This window comes from Schistocerca nitens, chromosome 2 (genome assembly GCF_023898315.1).
Source record: "Schistocerca nitens isolate TAMUIC-IGC-003100 chromosome 2, iqSchNite1.1, whole genome shotgun sequence".
Taxonomy (NCBI): domain Eukaryota; kingdom Metazoa; phylum Arthropoda; class Insecta; order Orthoptera; family Acrididae; genus Schistocerca; species Schistocerca nitens.
This window is the reverse complement of record NC_064615.1, coordinates 112,050,157-112,056,562: the sequence shown is the minus strand read 5'-3', so window position 1 is coordinate 112,056,562 and position 6,406 is coordinate 112,050,157. Positions and strand designations below refer to the sequence as shown.

At 38.5% G+C, this 6,406-nt stretch overlaps 1 pseudogene; it reads right to left on the bottom strand.

Annotated features, from left to right (window-relative positions):
• Positions 1–337: 337 nt before the first annotated feature.
• Positions 338–455, bottom strand: LOC126238159 (5S ribosomal RNA; annotated as a pseudogene).
• Between the last annotated feature and the right edge of the window lie 5,951 nt (positions 456–6,406).

The window sequence follows — 6,406 nt, the reverse complement described above, 5'->3', positions numbered from 1 at the left end:
AATCCTTGTGTCACATCTTTCTGATATAGAACGATTGCAATTATCCGAGAACAAAGACTAATATAATATCAGTGTGTTAAAAATATTAATTTTTTCCAAGAGTTTGCTTTTTCTTAAACTAAAACCAAACTCCTCCCGAGCAGACCATGAAGGCCCAACGGTACCGACCGGTTGCCGTGTCATCCTCAGCACATAGGCGTCACTGGATGCGGATGTGGAGGGGCATGTGGTCAGCACACCGCTCTCACGGCCGTATGTCAGTTTACGAGACCGGAACCGCTACTTTTCAACCAAGTAGCTCCTCAGTTTACCTCACAAGGGCTGAGTGCACCCCGCTTGCCAACAGTGCTCGGTAGACCGGATGGTCACCCATCCAAGTACTAGCCCAGCCCGACAGCGCTTAACTTGGGTGATCTGACGGCAACCGGTGTTACCACTGCGGCAAGGCCGTTGGCTTGCTTTTTCTTAACTAAAATCAAAATAAATACTTTTACTGTTAATTCAATGTAAATGGAGTAGTAACATCACAATTTTAACTGAAATAATATTAGAAGTTGACATGAGACAATCCACAAGCGGAAATGTCACTTGTTGTTATTATAATGTCCCTTAAGGACCATTTAGTCAGACATAAAAGTTCACCTCTGCGTCTTATCAAAAGATACGTTATAAAACACAGCAGAGTGTCGATTTCAGAGACTACGCTGCAGTCATCAAGAAGTAGGAAGTATCTGAGGCTACATCCACATATCAGCTCTCATTAATCCGAGGCCATTTATGCCGCTGCGCCACACGAAAACCAAACTACTTACCTAACGTCATATTACACTGAATTATACAGTAAAAAGTTGTTCATATCCTCCCCCCCCCACCTCTCACCTCCACACCCATGTGGTAACTAACTTTATTCCAGAATTCACTAATTACTTTTGCAGCCTAGCAGATTTCAGTCACTGCCAGAACTTTGTATTCAGTCGATATAACGTACAGCTGTTAACATTAAAGGTTATGAAAGGTAAACCATCACTTTTAATTAAAACTCTGCTCTAACCAATTACAGAATTTTTTGATTAATTTGTAAAAAAGATTCTACCAATTACAGAATTTTTTGATTAATTTGTAAAAAAGATTAAAGATGATATTAATTCACTAGAACTTACGAGTGTAGAATAGTATGGGGTCATACTGTTGTTAAACAGAACAGTAGATATCATTCAGCTGACAGCTACATTCCGTTGTGTCTTCGTGCAGTAGTTGTATTGATAAGCAATGCACTCAAGATTTAATCAGTATTACAAATCATTTAATTCCAACAGGGGTCCACGTTGCTAAATGCTTGTATCCTACACAGTAGTTAACATTTCGTTACTACGACCAACTTGAACTTTTGCTACACTGAACTGTTAATTCATGTCATCAAAAGTACCGTATTCTATTACTCTGCGCACAAGCATTCTGTAAAGAATATTTGAGATTCTTGCTCCCACATCTACTTTTTATACCTAAGAGTTGACTGACAGCAGTTGTCATTAGAACAGTATCTGTAACAGTTGTGTATTTATATTAATGTGTGTTTCATTTTATTCCTTGTTTTGTGTTATTGTGAGTGTGTCTATGCCGCACCGACCATTTCAGTAAAAACTGCCAGATTTTTTCGTATATACTTTCATTCAGAATGGAAGCTTTCCGCATTAAACTGAATCTGACAGAAGGGACATGGCGCCTCAGGTTTAAGTTACAGGGACACCACACGGCAATAGAATTTTTTGTAATTTTTTTTTGTATATTTATGGTACGTGAGGTTGAACTCAAATATACCTATCACAAAGCAGTTCTATACATCTCTCAGAAACTCTCGAGAAAATGTACTTTGAGGTTCTGCAACCATGTCTAATGCGTTAAAATTAGATACCTATTTTCTGTGGTAGAATGCTTGCTCGCTGTGTGCGGCGCTTGGGTTCGATTCCAGTTGGAATGAAATTTTTAAACAGAAGTGCATGTTCTACGAGCATTTCCGCAAAGCGTTAAAAACAAAGCACATGAGACTGGTAACAGCTGGATCGAGTCTCGTTTTTGTGATTCTTTTCCATTTTTCCATTTAGTTTGAGTATCTACGTCATTTTAATACAAAATTCATCGAATATTTGCTAGTTAAAATATTTCTAATTTTTATGAAAAATGTTTGTACGGTATTCTTAATTCTAATTAATATTGCACACAAAAATCTTGTTTTCATTGAAAACAAAGATTATTTGTTAAGCTGGTTAGCCACCGATATCAAAGATACCGAGATCGTGTCTCTAGACGACGGTTTCGTCGGGGTCTCGCTAGATGGCAGCTGAGTGGTGCTATGAGGCTATAAACCGCCATACGCGGACCGGCTCATGGTATTGCCACCTCGAGAGATTGAGTGTTGCCAGACAGCGAGGATTGTTGACATTTGGAGCATGCTGTTACCTTCGACGGAAGTTCGGTGACACCATTTAAGATATATATGTTCGCAGTGTCGCCTTAAAGTAAAGAGGAGTTTCAGTTTAAGTCTTGAGACTAAACCCTACATTTGTGTGAAAGTGTTATACTACTTAGTGGGCCAGCTAGTTTTCCATCGAGATTACGTGCTGTTTGTGCACTGCTGAATGTGCTGTCTGTATGATCTAAAACAAATTTCAGCACGCGTCATTTGCTAATTTCGCCGAATTCCGCCGTATTGCTTGTGGAGTTTCGTAGCATGAAAGAAGGGAGAATGCAGACCAATACACGATAAGATTTACAGTTCAATACGCTAAAACTGTCGGCTTCTGGTATTAATGTATGACACTGATTAACTTTAATACTTTGATGGTGTTTGAGAGCGTTTATGTTAAAGTTGTATACTGCGGATGGTACATTGTGTTGGCACTCTCTTCACTGATCTCTTCAGTATTTAACTTTGCTGAGTGCCGTTAAACATTTCGATTACTCACTCTGGTATTATTGACAGTGTTTTCAGATATTTTATATTGGGAACGGTTTCTTATTTTTTATCTCTAGTATTTTGGCCAAGTATTTGTAAAATCTTTGTTATTTAAGCCAGACTCAGGGGTTAAATTTTTACCGATTAAGGTCCCTCTGATATAAGATTTGTTTTAACACTGTTAATTTTTGTTTTCGAATTACATTATCGAAAATGTTTCACTGTCTTTTATTAAGTGGATTTTCTGTAAGGTTTTCCTTTATTTGAGAATGTTATAGGTTTTAATTGCTTATTCTGCATTAAGACATTTATTATAATTGTTTTTATGCACGTTTTATATGACTAAAGAGCGTGAGCCCCTCTGTATAATAACTTAACTGTTTGAGGAAGGAACGCCTTCGGAATACTCGACATAGAAGTTACTCTGTAGAAGATGCAGGAAAACGTTGCATCCATTAAGGAATTATTGTCGAATTTCATGTTTAAACTGTACGTGTTTAAGAGAAATAGTATTCAGTTACGATGGCCAGATTTCTAAGTTGATAGTTTTCCTTGGAGTTACTAGGCAAAATAAAATTCTGAGATGATGTGCATCTTTATTTATGTGCGCTTGTTACCTTCCGCTACAGAATTGCGTGTACTTTCTTGAGGTAATTTTAAGATAACTCATTAATTACTGATTTTTATAAGAAATTGTTAAAAAAGGATGTACAATTTAAAAATTACAAATGAATTTGTTCCATCTTCTTGTATTTTACGCTTCACGTAAATGCTCATAGAACATGCACCTTTGTTTAAGTTTCTGATTACCCCAAGATTCGAACCCAAACCCCCATCCATCAAACAAATACTCCACCATGTAGCCACAATGCCAGTCGGAAACACCTCCACCTCGGTTTAGGATATTAAAAATGGTCAGCAAGCTTCAAAGTCTTTTCTATTTTTCAGAGTTGCATCGAACTACTTTGCAAGATTGGTATTTGAGTTCTGACTTTCTTTATGTTTACGGACGTAATGTTACAAAAATCTTATTGTCGTGTGGTCCCCTTGCTAGTCATCAAGGTTCTGTGGTGGACACATTGAATACGGAGTCATTACGTATTTACGACGACATAATACACTCCTGCTATCAGAATTTAAATATGTGGAGAGGGAAGAACATTGATTTTTGCTCATAGTTGTTAATTACAGGCGGTGCTACTGTAGAGCACGCCAAATCGTTACAACCTCCACAAATTTTACAAAACTACCTGAACCTTTCTAAAATGAGTCAAGGTAGTTAATCAATCAGAGGACAGGGAAGTTAGGACCGTTTTGAGGCTGACAAATAATGTTTATGAATGAAAGTAAATTTGCGATTAGTGTAGAAAATGAAGAAAGGAAGATCATTACCAACGGATTTTCGTCACTTTGTTGGTTTCTCACATTACACAGTAGAATTACCTGTTAGTTGGTATTATTTACACACCCAGTAAAGTGTAAATATATCGAGCTTTTCTCAGAAATTCGTATGATCCCTTCACTCTTACACTAGACCAAGTGCATGGAAGCTGGATATTCACAGAGGAGGAATAGGGTCCCAATATCCAAAAATACCATAGAGTGCGTGGTAAATTGTAATATAGCTTTCCCATTACCTGCACACTTCTGTATAAATAACAGTAATAACTATTAATCATATGTTATGTGTTAACTATTTGTCAACCAAAAGCTCTGTAATCTACATAATACACATAAACATATAAAAGAGAGAGAGAGAGAGAGAGGTGTGTGTGTGTGTGTGTGTGTGTGTGTGTGTGTGTGTGTGTGTGTGTGTGTGTGTCCATCCTAAACCACTGGATTAGTTTCAACAAAACATGGTACACGTAACAGTTATTGTCTGGGAAGAAGTACTTTGAGGATAAGAAACACCTAGCACCCATGGGGTCACTGTGACAGAAGGTGGACAGTGATAGCGAGGAGGAGATGGACAAACAGAGGGAGGGGGGAAGGGAGAGGAGGAGATAAATGTAAGAGGATGGTGGTGAGAGGTAAAGGAGAAGCATGTGAGGTGGAGACTGAAGAGAACGAGGATGCAAGAAGATGGTGTGAGGGAGAGAAAAGCAGGCGATAACAGGTTTCAGAGTCACTAGGGTAATCTCTAATAGTGCTGATAAAGTTTCACATCTAGTGTTGGGACTGTGGTGGGGGTATAGGGAAAGACTGACATCTCCATAATGCCTAATGTAATTTTTATGAAACTTGTCATATGTAGCACTTGCTGTCTGGAAAAAATTACTGTGCCTGAAAATTAGGTGGACTGATCAGCTAAGGAATGAGGAGGTTCTCTGCAGAATCGGGGAGGAAAGGAATATGTGGAAAACACTGTCAAGAAGAAGGGCCAGGACGATAGGACATCTGTTGAGACATCAGAGATCCATGGTACTAGAGGGAGCTGTAGAGAGTGAAAACTACAAGGGAGACAGAGATTGGGATAAAACCAACAAATAATTAGGAGTGTAGACTGCAAGTGCTACTCAGAGATGAAAAGGATGACACAGGAGAGGAATTCGTGGTGGATTGCATCAAACCAGTCAGAAGACTGATGATGCAAGAAAGATGACAAACCTCTCGATAGGGATGAAGGTGCATAAAATCTACACTCAGGAACATCTAGAGCAATTTCTACCAAACTTCATGTATAATGACATTATTTGAATAAAAATATTATGGCAATAAGAATCCCATGCTCCCCTAGAGGTGGGTGTGGGGATGACATGTAAAAATGTTCAGAAAGGACCTGTTGTTATTTGTTCCCTGTACTTGCTTGACTTCGAATATTTTAGAAGTATGAACGTCATAGCAGCAGCAGCAGTAGCAGCCGAAAATGGTATAACAGAAGTAGGATTCGCTATGAATAGGAAGGAAGGGCAAATAGTGAGCTATTGCCAACAGTTCAGCTAACCAACACTGACACCAATAGTTCTGGTATACATGATGTCGCAAGCAGAAAATGAAGAAATAGACAATGTATATGAGGACATTGAATGGGTAATTCAGTACATAGAAGGAGATGAAACTCTAATAGTCATATGGGATCGGAATATGGTTGTATGGGGGGGGGGACATAAGAAAGGTTTAGGGGAGACTATGGACTTGGTAGTAGGAATGAGAGAGGTGATCGATTGAGTTCTGCAAAACATTTCAGTTACTAATAAAGAATACTCTCTTATAGAGGAGGAGATGTACCTGGAAAAGGCTGGGAAGTGTGGAAAGATTCCAGTTGGATTACATTATGATCAGGCAGACATTCCAGAATCAGATATTAGATTTATGGCATACCCATGGGCAAATATAGACTCAGATCACAAGTTGATAATGATGAGGAGTAGGCTAAAGCTTAAGAGACTAGTCAGGAAGAATAAATGCACAAAGAAGAAGGGCATGGAAGTATTGAAGAATGAGGTTCTCTGA